The 14200-nt window shown below is 41.0% G+C and overlaps 1 protein-coding gene across 1 annotated transcript in view; it reads left to right on the forward strand.

Annotated features, from left to right (window-relative positions):
- The window catches only part of tln2a (talin 2a), a 181542-nt gene that overhangs the window by 40510 nt on the left and 126832 nt on the right, over positions 1–14200 (forward strand). Inside the window, exon 2 of the mRNA XM_084065302.1 lies at positions 2426–2473. The gene's annotated coding sequence lies outside the window, so the exon portion shown is untranslated. The remainder of the gene's footprint in view (positions 1–2425; positions 2474–14200) is intronic.

A 14200-nucleotide genomic window follows, 5' to 3' on the forward strand; every position in this document is an offset into this window, starting at 1 on the left:
CTATTTTTGAAAAATCGTGAAAATGTATGCAAATCTTTGAATATATATATACATTTTTGGAAACAACATTTTTAACTCAAATCTTTGCTTCTGGGGGTCCCTGGAACAAAATGTTTGACAAATGTTTGCTTTTTTCATATTCAAAGGTTTGCACACATTTCCACGATTTTTAAAATAGCAGATCTACAAGCTGCACTATGAGCATGTAGATCTGCTATTTTTGAATAGCCCAAGAAATCTAAAATGACAATGATGCGTTCCCGGATTGAATGGGTTAATAACCATATAGTAGTGCTGTTGCAGATATTCTACTGCTCTTGCTTTCACAGTACACCTGCATCACTGAAAGGCTATGTAGGCCACGCTACTGCCTCACCACCTGTTCCAAAGCATTTCATTCCTGGAAAGTTTCACTGCAAAGTCTTTAGTGCGCTGGTTCTCTACGTGGGGGTCCGGTTGCACCACCTCACACTAAGTTCAAACTTAGCCTAGTTGAAACTTAAATGGCTTTTAAAAAAGCCATTTAACCCATTTAGCCGGGAAAGCATCTGTGTCATTTTTAGATTTATTTGGCTTTTCAAAAATAGCAAATATACAAGAGCTTGTAGATCTGCTATTTTTAGTTTTTTATGTGAAAATGTGTGCAAATCTTTAAATATATATATATATATATATTTTTAAAATATATATTCAAAGATTTGCACTCATTTTCACGATAAAAAAAAAAATAGCAGATCTACAAGCTCATAGCGCGGGACTCGGTGCTGCGCTATGAGCTTATATATCTGCTATTTTTCAATAGCCAAAGAAATCTAAAATGACAGAGACACTTTCCCGGATTGAATGTGTTTAAGCTACAGTATAACTAAGTAAGTTTTTTACTCAAGTGCTGTACTTGTTTTGAGGTGCTTTTACTTTACTGGAGTATTTCCAATTGTCTATACTTTTACTTCTACTCCACTACATCTCAGAGGCAAATGTTGTACTTTTACTCCACTGCAATTATTTCAAAACTTGAGTTACTTTGTAGTTAAAAGTTATTACATTATAAAACATACATTAACCACTTTAGCCCTATATTATACCTAGGCTATTTGAAAATATTTGCTATTTTCAAACATTTTAGTACTTTTAGTACTTTAAGTACATTTGGATACCAATACGTTTGTACTTGAATTCCAGACTTTTACTCGTAATAGAGTACTTCTACATTGCAGTATTGATACTTTTACTTAAGTAAGACATTTGAGTACTTTTCCCACCACTGCCGGGGACCACAATCGGTCCAAATGGACCGACCGAGTTGAAGACCCGTAAGGGTCCATCTGGTCATAATAGGTGAACATTAAGCGAAAAAATAAATAAAAATCATATAGGCTACCATTTGGTAAAAGTAGCAGATCTACAAGCTTATGACACGTTGCAAGCTTGTACTGTAGATTGGCATTTGGTGTAGGGGGGGACAAAAAGAGGCGCCCAAATATCTACATGCTCACAACTGGTCGTGAGGCGTTGTGAACTTGTAGATTGGCTATTTCCGTGAGACACTGTCGTACGATTAAGTATAAAACGGTGCTTAATTGTTTAAGACAGGCCTGCGTTCCACACTGAAATAGCTCTCTCCAAGACCACCGCTGCGTCTGACAGTTTCTTCTCATGTACAAGACGAGACCTAATTTACATTCATCCACTTAACCGACAGTAATGGTGTCCTCCTGACTCCTGACATAAGCTTCTAATTATTCTGCTGTGTTGCAATTGCACATTTTGCCTTGGAGTGTAATCTTAATTCTCAAGCACTCCCTATTAAAAAGTGTGACATATGGCCGTAGCCCACTAGAAATATATGCCGCTAAAAATACGCAGTAATGAGTGTTTTGCCTCGGACTGGGAGCTCCGTGGAATAATAATAACGCTCCAGTTTTCGCCAGTCAAGTAGGAATACGGTTGCTTGTTAGGTTTGTGCTTTGGGGGAATTGCAATAGGCTCTGTGCACAGCAGCCATATTGGAAAGAAATTGGACCACTTCTTACTTCCTTCACAGGTGTTACCAATGATACTAATGAAGGCTCTGTCCCATTCTGGTCCAGCAGAGTCAGGGTGCTGATATTGTGCATCACTGGCTCACTGGAAACACTCTGCTACACCAGTGGGTCTCAAAGTGTGGTCTTGAGGGGGTTCCAAATGGCCCCTTATGGGTGTGTAACTCTGAGAGTGTACAAATGGAACCAAATGGACACGCAAGGGTCCATTTGGTTCCATTTGTACACTCTCAGAGTTATGGGGGTCCTTGAAATTAAAAAGTTTGAGAACCTACACTAAATGCTTTAGTGCTACACTAAATGGAATGTGTAAGTGAAACTTTACTGTGTGTGTGTGTGTGTGTGTGTGTGTGTCATGAATATCCCTTCTCTTTTGTTTTCAGCTGTGAACGTCAGCAGACATCCGAGGCTGCATTTCCCTCAGCAATAAGGTAAGTTGAAGCTCAAATACAACTCTCATCGTCTTACACTTTGCTCTGGGCATTTCCTGCTTACAGTGGGGTTCGTCAAGCAGGGAAGGACCTTACGATGGATTGATCGTTTCGGTGTATATAAATATGCATGGACCACATTTCTAAGAAACCATAGAAAGTGTTGCAAGCAAAATAATTACAATTATTCTGCAATTAGTATTATTTATTACTTACAGCCCAGTGTACTTTCCCCTTCATGTAACTCATTTGCTTCAAGAATCTGTGTCATCCATCAGGCTTCTTATTTGTTACCTCCCATGTACAGATAAAGGAGAGGGTAAAAGGTCTCGTGTTTCAGGTACTCGACATGGCAAAGAATTGCGATCACCTTTTAGGATTTGATTGTATGTCACAAGATGTGTGCTAAGCTCAACTCTTCAACTTCAAGTTTGTCATCACATCATGTGTGTACAGGTGTGAAAAGGTGGTCATGATAGTGAAAGAAACAAAGGACAAAGAACAATACATACAGTATAAGGTGCAGCATGGTCAAAATAGAAAATCCTATGGCCCAGACCTACAGTACAGTATAGTGCTCAGTCAGTGCTGTGCTGCAGATCTTAACCCATTCAATCCGAGAACGCATCTCTGTCATTTTAGATTTCTTTGGCTATTCAAAAATAGCAGATCTACAAGCTTGTAGATCTGTGCAAACTGTGCAAACTTTGAATATATATATATATATACTGTATTATACTGTAATATATACATATATACTGTAAGCGAACATTTGTAACTCAAATCTTTGCTTCTAGGGCGTCCCTGGACCAAAATATTTTGGGGATCCGCCGTCAAATACATATAATTTTGGGGGTCCTTGACATGAAAAAGTTTGAGAACCGCTGATATAGCAACACAAGTTTTTTTTTTAAACGGTTAAGATTTAGAAGACATTTGTAGAATATATTCTACAAATGTATATTCATGGCGTGGCACCGAGTGCAGCACCATAAGCTTGTAGATCTGCTATTCTTGAAGAGCCAAAGAAATCTTAAAATGACAGAGATGCGTTCCCGGACTGAATGGGTTAGGTGTGTTGCAGCGGTGCCATGTGAACTCTAGTCTGCACCAGAGCCGTATAAGAGAGTTATGACACTATAGCGTTGACTCCCATGGTAAGAATGGAATGCGGAAGTGCTCTGTCTCAATGAGATAGTTCCAATGTTTGGAACTATAGCCCATAGCGGCCTGCTTTGTGGCGAGATCAAAGCGTGTCGTTACTCTCTCTTCTACACTCTGGTCTGCACCCCCCCCGCCCCATGTCCAGTGGAATAGAGCCACAGCTGCAGGTGTGACAGGCTTTAACACTGTCACACAAACACTCGCCAGCGACCCGGGAGACGCTTGGAAGTGGAGGGTGAAATATGGCCAAGCTGCAAAGAAAGAGAGAGAGGAGAGAGGAGGGGGGGAGACAGCATCCTTCATGTCGGTTCTAAACCTGCAGGCTCCAGCATCAGGCAGGAATGGTGTGATCTCTGTCTCTGTCTCTCTCTCTCTTTCTCTCTCTCTCTCCCTCTCTCTCTCGCACTTTATCACTCTCCCTGTTTTACCCTCCGCTACCTTCCTCTGAAATCTCAGTAGGAAGCATATTGTCCCCGTCGGGTGGAAACCTTGTATGTTCAAAAACGTTCCCACTGATTATTTTTCGTCTAAAATGCGTCTAAGGGCTAGGCTGAAACCGGGTTATAACTGGTCTAAAAGTGGAAGTTTTTTTCAACGCCTATTCTTAGCATAGACGTTGATTAGCTGTTTTTTAAGCGTCTATATATAGACCGCCTAATATATTATAGCTGTTTAAATTATGTTTATATATAGACGCTTAAAAAAACAGTTATACCACGGTTTCAGCCTAGCCGTTAGACGTATTTTAGACGTCTAATAGCCCGAAAAAATGCTCAGTGGGAACGTTTTTTTACATACAAAAGATGAAATATTATGGAGATACAAGGTTTCTGCACGAAATCGAAGATGTATACCTGCACTGTCTGCTACAGTATGTCGTTGTTGCTCTCAGGCAGAAACCTCTTATCTCCATATTTTAACTTTTTGTGTTTTTTCGTAAATGAATGTCCTACTTGATCACACTGAAAAGTAACAGTTTTGGACATATGAGGTTTCCACCCGACAGAGAGGATGTTTTTCACAGTATGTTTTGGGTTGCTCTCATGCTTGCCCTTTCTTGTCCCCCCGTCTTGTGTGGTAAATAATTGCTTTCTCTGCCTCTTTTTCTGTGTCCATGTTGGTTTTCCATGGCTGCAGTTTGTGTGATCTACCCCTCTGTTGTTCTCTCTCTCCCTCTCTCTCTCTCTCTCCCTCTCTCTCTCTCTCTCTCTCTCTCTCTCTCTCTCTGTCTCTCTCTCTCTCTCTCTCTCTCTCTCTCTCTGTCTCTCTGTGACTCTGTCTCTCTCTGTGTCTGTCTGACTGTCTCTGGCTCTGTGATGTGTTGAGGCATTCTGTCAGTCAGTGAACTGTTTCTAATTAAACCTACACACCTTCTCTACCCAGCGGTGAAGAGTAACTAAATACATTTACTCTAAGTACTCTACTTAAGCGCAATTTTTAGGTACCTCGGTAATCTCTGAGTACTTTTCCCACCACTGACTATTAGGGAAAGTCTGAGCCACGAGCACTCAGGTGTGTAACTCTACTTTCCAGGTGTCTTGTAGCTAATCATTGTCAGCGCACATTTATGGGAAGTGACTCATTTTTGTCCGTTGAAATTGGGAGGTGGTTAAAGGAACACTTTGCACCTTATCTTTCATCTTCACTAATGCTTATTATAAGATGCCACCATTTCTGGTTGCTCTTCAAATTCATGTGGCTAATGACATCATTGGTGGGGATTGTAAGCTAATGGAAAATACATGTTCTCCTCCTTGAAAGTTAGCATGCTGAAATAGAAGGCACTTTTGTTGCAACAATGGAAAATAAAGAATAGTAATCTTTAAAAAGGTTTAAAATCTTGTCTATGTCATCGCTAGGCACATTTTCAGACCATCCACGGTCCACCTCTGAGACACACTTGATGCTTGTGAACAGAAATGGTAGCATAGTGAGCATTATCGAGACCCATATATGGAGATGAGGTTGTAAAAAAGGTGAAATGTTCCTTTAAGGAACATTTCCCTAACAATAGGCCAGGGTTTGTGTATGTAACATATATTTTCTAACTGTCAGGATACACCGACCGGGGGACGATTAGAATTAGTGGAATTAATTTGAAACAGTTGAATATCCTCACAAGGCTTAGAAAGTGTGTGTGTGTGTGTGTGGTGTACTGTGACCAATATGTATTTCCATGCTGAGTCAGTGCGCTGCTTCTGTGGGGGCAATTAAGTGTCAGCACGTGTCCAATGATGTAACCACTCAAGTCCACAGATGAGGCTGTGCTTTTCTGTCTACAGTACAGCGATTCTCAACCCTTTTCATTTCAGTTTTATGATTTTTTACTCCAATCTATGCTGTAAAATCCTCAGTGGTAATTTAACTCAGAGTGTACAAATGGAACCAAATGGACCCTTACTACGTTTGGTTCCATTTGACTGTAACATACTCAGGCGGGACCCCTAGGGGTCCCCGGACCCCATGTTGAGAGTGTGTGTGTGTGTGTGAGTCCACGAAAGTAAATCTTTATTAATTAGTTTGGTCAATCCATCAATCAAGTCCACATAAAAAGAAAGACACAAAAGGAAGATGTAAAAAAAAAAATGCACAAAGGCTCCACCTTTGCAATCACTTTTCTTTTCTTCTGGTCCGTTGTCTGAAACCTGTTCTCTGTTGTCATCTATTGCTGTTGGTCATCATGGCTGCCAGTTCCCACCGGATGTCATGTGTGAGTTCAGACTGCTGCAGACCATACTGAATAACCGCTAGTTTGCATAACGTCTTCAGAGTAGGACTTAAGTCTAAGACGTACAGGTCATCAGTAGGCGTGTGTTCATTGAATCCTCCTCCAAGGATGATACGATCTCCCATCATGCAACAGCACATTACAGTCATCCTACGACATGGGCCGTTCCCCCCGGGCTCGACCGTCCTCCAGGAGAAGGTCTCTGTATTGAATTTCCACAGATCATTGAAGGTCCGTTCCCTGCTGTGGCCACCGAATATGTACAGCTCTCCGTTGTAGGCAAAGGCTGAATGACCGCAGCGTTCTTCTGGGAGAAGCTGTGGAGAAGGCGTGCTCAGCCAGCAGTTGGTCTCTGTGTCAAACACTCTGACGTTGTTGTTGTAGCTTCTGTGCTCTCCTTGCCCCCCGAACGCAAACATCTTTGTCCCAATGATGGTGGAAGAATGACATAACGAAACGGGCGGTGGAGAGCCTCTGGTGTTAATTAAAGACCAGACCATTGTGGAGGTGTCCAACACGTAGATGTCATTAGTGGTAGGAGTCAGATGGTTGTGTCCTCCAAAGATATACGTGACCTTCCCCAAGACACAGGCCGTGTGGCCGAACCTCTCCCCCGGAACGGTCCCAGTAACCTCAGGCTTGGACCATCCATGGGTGTCGACGTAAAATCCATAAAGCGTGTTGCAGTACAACTTTTTATAAGTGTACCCGCCCCAGATATAGACAACGTCTTCTATCAGCACAGCTGTGTGTCCGTAGCGCATGGAGGGGAACTCGGGGGGATGTTCCTCTCCTCTCCCGTTCGCCACTAGGGGCAACTTCATCCACTGCAAAGACACTGTGTTGAACATGTGCACGTCAATCTGGTCGATGTCGTCCATGTCTGCAGTGAACCCTCCAAAGGAGTACATCTTGTGACCCACTGCTACAGCAGCATGGAAGGCTCTCCTCGGACCTCCTTCCAGATGAAACGTCCAGTGCAACATCTGTACAGATCAACTCCAGTGTGAAATCTGATTAGTTGAGTGATGTGTTGTAAATTGCACGCTACTGCTTACATAGGTACAGAAGCACAAGAATCGAGCGAAGCATGGCCAATATGAGAAGTTTTGGCCAATATGAGTTTTGGCCAATCAGGGAAGCCAATGCCCTAATATGGCATGTAGGGGTGCAACAGTTAATCGAACTAATGTAACAAATGGGCATATCGGTCTGGTATTACATTTACCTTTTAATATAATGATGATTGTTGTTGCCAGACCCAAGGGGTCGGCCTACATGAGGCTTTGTACCTGTTTCGCCATACATGGGCATGCCCCCTTTGCCCTTAGGCCCCAGCCATAAAAGTCTGTCCCCCTTTCGTCCATATATGGGCATACACAGGCTGACACGTCATGTGAAGTCCGGCTTATAAAAGTCTATCCCCCTTTCGTCCATACATGTACATGGGCATAGACACAGGCTGACACGTCATGTGAAGTCTGGCTTAGCCGTGACGTAGTGCTCTGATCTTAGTACTTATTCTGGGTCTGGCAGAACCAGGTCTCCTGGTCTTGTTATAATGAATATAATGAATATAATGATGTCCCAGCAGGTCATGCTGACCTAATCAATCTATTTGGAAACCCTGGCTTGTGTCTCATATATATTCTCTATTAATCGCTTTCAATCGAGCATCTCTAATTTTCAAGACCTTCAAGCCCTATATACCTTATACGGTATATTTACCCCCACACCCACACGACCCTTGCACCCATCATGGTAATAACGCCTCTCACTGTCCACTCTGTAACCTATTTGTTCACAGAATGTCACTTCTCAACTTTTCAATTTTGAACAGCAGCCATTGTTTAACCCAAGACCTGAGGCCGAATTTACAAATGCCTTCTGAATCAGAAGTTCTCACACTTTCAAGATAAAAAAAAAAGGTGTTCAAAAAACAAGCTCACAGCGCGGCACTGTAAGCTTGTATATCTGCTATTTTTGAATAGCCAACGCAAAAATCTAAAATGACACGGATGCTTTTGCGGTTTTAATGTGTTAAGCCAGTGATTCTCCAACGATTTAATTTCAAGTACCCCAAACGTTTGACATGCATTAGGCCACGGACACATATTTGATACCATTTTCTATCTCTGGGACTCCAATCCACACTACAAGCTAACTAGTCCAAGAGTGTACAAATGGAACCAAATGGCCCCGTAACAGTCCATTTGGTTCCCGGAGTTACAGAGCTGTAACTTCTCAAGAATCCCTGGGACTGGGAGTCCTAGGACCTCACCTTGAGAACCACTGGTTTAAGCTAACAAGACTCCTCTGGATGAAAACACATTATTTTTTAAAGTTGTGTACTTTATCGTACCATTATTGTTTACAATCGATAGCGTGGGCATGAAAACGACATCAACCTATCACTTTCCTGTCCTAAACTGTGTACGTTTCTCAATTGGTTTGCTTGCAGTGATCCTAATCTAGATCATCAACACGCTTCTTTAAGAAAAGGGGGGAAAAAAAGAAGACAAAAAACCTGGTGTGGATTTGTTGATGCAGTGGACATGGTTGAGTGCTCTATCAGTCAGCCATCTTTGCTGTTTGCTTTTGCCCGTGTTCATAGTGGAATAATCAAAGACGTGACTTGAATCCCTGCCAAGACTGAGCCAGAACTCCATCATTCCTTGGCAGCGGTGGAAAGTAACTAAGTGCACTTACTCCATTACTGTGCTTATGTACAATTTGAAGGTACTTTTTCTTTACTTGAGCACGTCTATTTTTCACTACACTACATCTCAAAGGCAAATATTATACTTTTTACAAGTCATTACAATCATATGACAACTTAATTAAATTCAATTTCAGCTATTTTTTATAGATTCTTACAGCTTTTGTAAAAACGTGTGAAATGGGACATTCTGCATAATGAGCACTTTTACTTTAGGTACTGTAAGTAGCATATTTTGATGTTAACGATTTATTTGTACTTTTTACTCAAGTAACAATTTTAATACATACAGGACTTTTACCAGAGTATTTCTACATTGTAAAAATTTTACTTTTAAGTAAAAAATTTGGAGTACTTCTTGCTCCACTGTTTCTCTGTGTGAGCACGACGGTCCCAGGATAAATGCCCTTTTCAGAGCCTTGTAGGTGGTTTTTACTCAGGCTTTACTGATTGACAAATGAGCTTTACATGATTTACCTATTTCAGGTGGAAATTAAATGACAGTCATTCCAATTATAGCCAGGCAACAACAGTACCTTACTGTCTGAAGTGCTCTCTAATTGCAAAGAGCCATTTGGAAGCCACTCAAGTGTGATTTTCCTTATTTCTGCAAATAATCTGCCGCAGTGCCGCCTGTTTTGTTGATATTATAAGCATTATGTTCAGTTTAATTTCCTCAGTCAGGAGGAATGAAAATGATAACTAGAACTTGCACTTCATTGAAGTCCCAATTATGCCTGGTTAAACTATGTAAATAATGCAACCGGCATTTAAAAGCTCTCGGCTTCCTGAGGGGGAAAGCACCGTGGGCTCGCCTTCCTGCTGAATTAGATAATGGTTTAGTGTGTTATTCGATTTCGATGGGCTGCGCGAGCGGCTTTCGTTTGCCAATTTCATCAGTTTGAGTGTACTGGTTTTATGTGCTGCTAAACGGCCTGTCCAACAGCGCAGAGAACAATGGCCCTCTGAACTATGGGAGGCAGTGCTGGAAGAAGTGCTGCCATGCCACACAATGTAGATATACTCTGTTACAAGTAAAAGTCCTTGTATTCAAAATTTTACTTGAGTAAAAGGACCACAGTATTGGCATCAATATATATCGTCTCTGTAGGGTCTCTGTCCCAAACTTTTCAGGATTCAAATTCAAAAATAGCTAAAATAGCAGAACTACGAGCTTGTCGATCTGCTATTTTTGCAATTTTTGTGTGACACTGTAGTATGATCAAGTAGGTTGTTAAACTAGGTTATAGATTAATCAATTCATAGAGAACAACTGATTCTTGTAATGTTAGTTTAGTTGCATCCCCAGTATCAAGGCATATCTATTTGGGGATTTTAATAGCAGGTATAACGTGGACTATTTGTTGCATTCACTTATGGTTCATAATGCTGCCAATGGTGTTTTTTGAATTTGTCACAGTCCTCCATTCACAACGGTGACACTCACAGCACACATTTGGCTGTCGAAGTACTCCTAGTCAGCCAAGCAGCATCATTTCAACAGCTCTGCCTTGCCCCCTAGTTCGTACAAGTCCACTTGTTGGGGAAAAATAGAGGGATTGGTGTGTTAGCGGTGGTGTTGTAGGTTCTGTAACTCGCTGCTATGGTCTGTGTGGGGATTTACAGGATGTGGTTAGCCTGTTAAACCATTCAATCCGGGAACGCATCTGTGTCATTTTTTTTATTTTAGCTATAACCATAATTTTTTTATACTTTGGCTATTCAAAAATAGCAGATCTACAAGCTCATAACGCAGCACCGAGTGCCACGTTATGAGCTTGTAGATATGCTATTTTTGAAAACATATTGAACATTTGTGCAAATCTTTGAATACATATATATTTTTTACTCGAATCTTCTGGGGGTCCCTGGAAAAACATATTTTGATGGGGGTTGGTGGCCAAAACATATCATTCTGGGGGGTCCTTGACAAGAAAAAGTTGTTGCCATATGGCAACAATAGATTTGCAGGCTATGAGCTTGAAAATCTGCTATTTTTGAATTGTCAAAGACATCTTAAAATGACAGAGATGCGTTCCCGGGTTGAATGTGTTAAGTGTTCCGCAACGGAGGAGCGCTCTGCCAGACCATGCATGGTGGATGAAGGGGGGTGAGGCATGGTGGATGAAGGGGGTGAGGCATGGTGGATGAAGGGGGGTGAGGTGGCTCTCTTGGCCCGCTAGATCATCGCATCTTGAAGTTGTTTGATTTGTTTTGTAAAGCGACTTTGGGTACTATGAAAAGCGCTATCTAAGTATTATTATTATCTCCCGCAGATGTGTAGCCCTTCAGAAGAGTGCAATGAACCTGCCTTCCAGTTCCACTGTTGTGTGTTTCTGTAGGGACTGAGGAAACCCTGCAAAACGTGTCATACATATACATCAAGGTTCAAAATCAGTTTATTGTCACATCACAGGTTTACATATTATCTTCTGTCGGGTGGAAACCTCATGTCCAAAACTGTTACTTTTCAGGATTATTATTATTTTTTTTAGCAAAAGTAGCAGATCTACAAGCTCCAACGCGCCGCATTTTGAGCGTGTATATCTGCTACTTTTGATACTTTTGTGTGACACTGATCAAGTAGGCCATTAATTTAGGGAAAAACACAAAGTTAGAATATGGAAATAAGAGGTTTCTGCACGACAGCAACGGGGTATAGATACGTGGGTGATTTTTTTTTCATGCTCCATCATTTTATAGTATTCTGAGAAATGATAGAGGTAGAGTGAGAGCAGAAGCGAAAAAAAGAAAGAAACGCGGAATAGAAACTGGTCAAATAAACAAAAGAAGATAAATAAGGTGTTTCTGTGCAGTAGGTGAGCGTGGGTTCCTCCCAGTGATACATTTCTCTTCTCCCCAAAGTGATGTGGGAGTTATCCAATCACAGTGATGTGGGAGTTATCCAATCACAGTTCAGCATGAAGTGAGTGGCGGAGCCATTAGCATGGGGATGACCAGCTGTGGCTCTCTCTCCACTTGGCATGGATGAGCTGTTGGCCTGGTTTCACCTTGTGATTGATGCAAAGCCTCTCAATAATGTATAATACATGATGACCAGTTATCACTGCATCATGGAAAGGAAGGTGGGATTCTTTTTTGTTGTTGCTTTGGAACCTTTTGCATTCTGCAAATTGTGTGTGTGACACACACACACACACACACACACACACACACACACACACACACACACACACACACACACACACACACACACACACACAGATACATCTAAAACAAACTAATATTTTGATTATGGATTTTAGATTTTCATGAGCTGTATGCCATAATCATCAAGATTAAAACAACAAAAGGTTTGAAATGTTTCACTTCATGCTCAATGAATCTAGCATATATGAAAGTTTCACTTTTTAAATTATATTACGGAAGAAAATTAACTTCCAGTTCCACAATATTTATTTTTTCTTTTGATGGATCTGTATTATGTACTGTATATGTAATGCACCAAAAAACTGCCTCCACTAAATGCAATATACTGCCTTTATTATACTGGAACCTTTTCCAGTAAGCAGACTTGTTAGATGCTCTGTTAGACGGCCTCGAATACGTTTCCAGGCTGTTCCATTGGGTAGCTCCAATGTATGTGAAATAGCCCTTTCCCACTAAACCTCAGAGGTGGACGAAGTAGTCAACCCCAGTACTTGAGTAAGAGTACAGATACTCCTGGTAAAATGTACTCCACTACATGTAAAAATAGCTCAGTCAAAATGTTTCTCAAGAGTAAAAAAGTCATTGCTTTTAAATACACTTAAGTATTCAAAAGTACATGCTTTAAAAATACTTAAAATATATTTCTTATTTTTTATATCAATGAATTGCTGTAATATTTTCACAATGAATTTATAGGACCTTGTAACTCTTGTTTCAGATAAGTAACTCTCTGAAACCACCTGCACTGCATGCACTGATTGCATTGCTTGAAGCACTGCTTGCTTGTAGAACGACTAACTTAAAGCCTGCAGAAACACCTATGAAAACATAGTAATGACTGAGGAACCAGAACTAAATACTTTTACTCCTATACACCCATACAAGATGTAACAAAGAGGCGAGCGGAGGGGGAAGCCAGAAACACGGCTAGTGTGACAGCAGAAGTGTGGAAGAAAAAATAAACTGCCAACCTAAAAGTACTCAGTACTTTACAGCCTTCCTAGAAATGTACTTGAGTAAAAGTAAAATATTTGTCTTGGAAATGTACTACTCAAGTAAAGTACAGATCCTCAGAATCAGTAAGTACAGTACTCAAGTACATTTACTCTGTTACTGTCCACCACTTCTAAACCTTTACATTTGAAGAGGCACACATTGGCAATACTACCTTAAGTTTGAAGAGGCACACAGACATTAGCAATACTAGCTCTGGTATAATAGTTAGGTGGGTTCCTAACCTGTGTATCAGTTACTGTATCTCCTTCATGGTGTCATTGTCCTCATCCTGCCAATGACAGCAATGCACAGGCCTCTGTGTGGGATGAAGTGAGGCCTTTTCCCCACAAGCAGGACCAGTAGCAGCTGGCTGCTACCAGAGCACTGAATCACCAGTTTACCAGCACAGCACAGCACAGCCAGTGGTGTAAGAAGAACTCAGATCTTTTTTTTTAAAGTAGCAATACAACAACATAACTTAACACATTGTGTGCCAAAAACTGTCCGGACCGTTTTTGAAAAGCCATGCGTGGAGTGCCATAAACGGTTATAACCGTTTAGCAATTTTTTTCTTTTCTTTTTTTCTCCACAAGGGGCACCTTAGCGCAACTTTGGAATCACCCACGGTGCCTCTAATATGGAAGAGACAGATACGATATTATATCCATATTTTTTATATGAGATTAGATATCATCTGGGATTTTGGATATCATGTTGTGATGTGGCATATGTTGTCCTTTATTGCTTTTAATGCTTTTATTGCATTCAAGTGAAGTGATGTCATATTATGAACTTACCAGACTGTTCCAGCTGTTCTATTATTTACCTTTACCTTATTGTATCGACAAAATATATTACAGTTGAGTTAGTTTGCCTTACAGGCCCATTTGGTTACACTTGTAGATTTTGTACCCTCTCAGAGTTAAATCAAGACTGAAGGTTTGAGTGT

The sequence above is a fragment of the Gymnoscopelus microlampas genome (assembly GCF_963454915.1).
Source record: "Gymnoscopelus microlampas genome assembly, chromosome: 1".
In the NCBI taxonomy this organism is placed as follows: Eukaryota; Metazoa; Chordata; class Actinopteri; order Myctophiformes; family Myctophidae; genus Gymnoscopelus; species Gymnoscopelus microlampas.